The following is a 647-nucleotide window of genomic DNA, read 5'->3' as shown; positions in this document are numbered from 1 at the left end:
CCCCTGCCACTCCTTCCTGCCATTCCCTCTGCTCCTGGCATTCGCTGGTGGCCAGAGAGGAGATCAGCGCCTGCCCCTCCTCTGCCCCTGGGGAGGCAGTTCTAGACCACAAATGTCAATTAGCAGTAATGACACCTTGATTAACCTCATTAGCTATGACACTGCCCCTGCGCAAAGCCTGGCAGAGGGAAGAGTTTGTGCATCTAAAGATTACCTAAAAATTATTGATCTGCTCTGTCCTGGTTGCCTTCTGCTCTCACTTGTTTGATAGAGGTTAATTAATGAACTGAGCTGTGCTAAACTGAATAATTTGCTAAAATAGAATAGAATAATTTGCTAAAAAAAAAAAAGAATAATTTGCTAAAAAAAAAGAATAATTTGCTAAAAAAAAAAGAATTTGCTAAAAAAAAAGAAGAATTTGCTAAAAAAAAAAAAGAAGAATTTGCTAAAAAAAAAAAAGAATAATTTGCTAAAAAAAAAGAATAATTTGCTAAAAAAAAAAGAATTTGCTAAAAAAAAAGAAGAATTTGCTAAAAAAAAAGAGAAGAATTTGCAAAAAAAAAAAGAATAATTTGCTAAAAAAAAAGAATAATTTGCTAAAAAAAAAAGAATTTGCTAAAAAAAAAGAAGAATTTGCTAAAAAAAAA

Source organism: Antrostomus carolinensis, unplaced genomic scaffold (assembly GCF_000700745.2).
Source record: "Antrostomus carolinensis isolate BGI_N321 unplaced genomic scaffold, ASM70074v2 scaffold39253, whole genome shotgun sequence".
Taxonomy (NCBI): Eukaryota; Metazoa; Chordata; class Aves; order Caprimulgiformes; family Caprimulgidae; genus Antrostomus; species Antrostomus carolinensis.
This window is presented reverse-complemented; position numbering follows the sequence as displayed.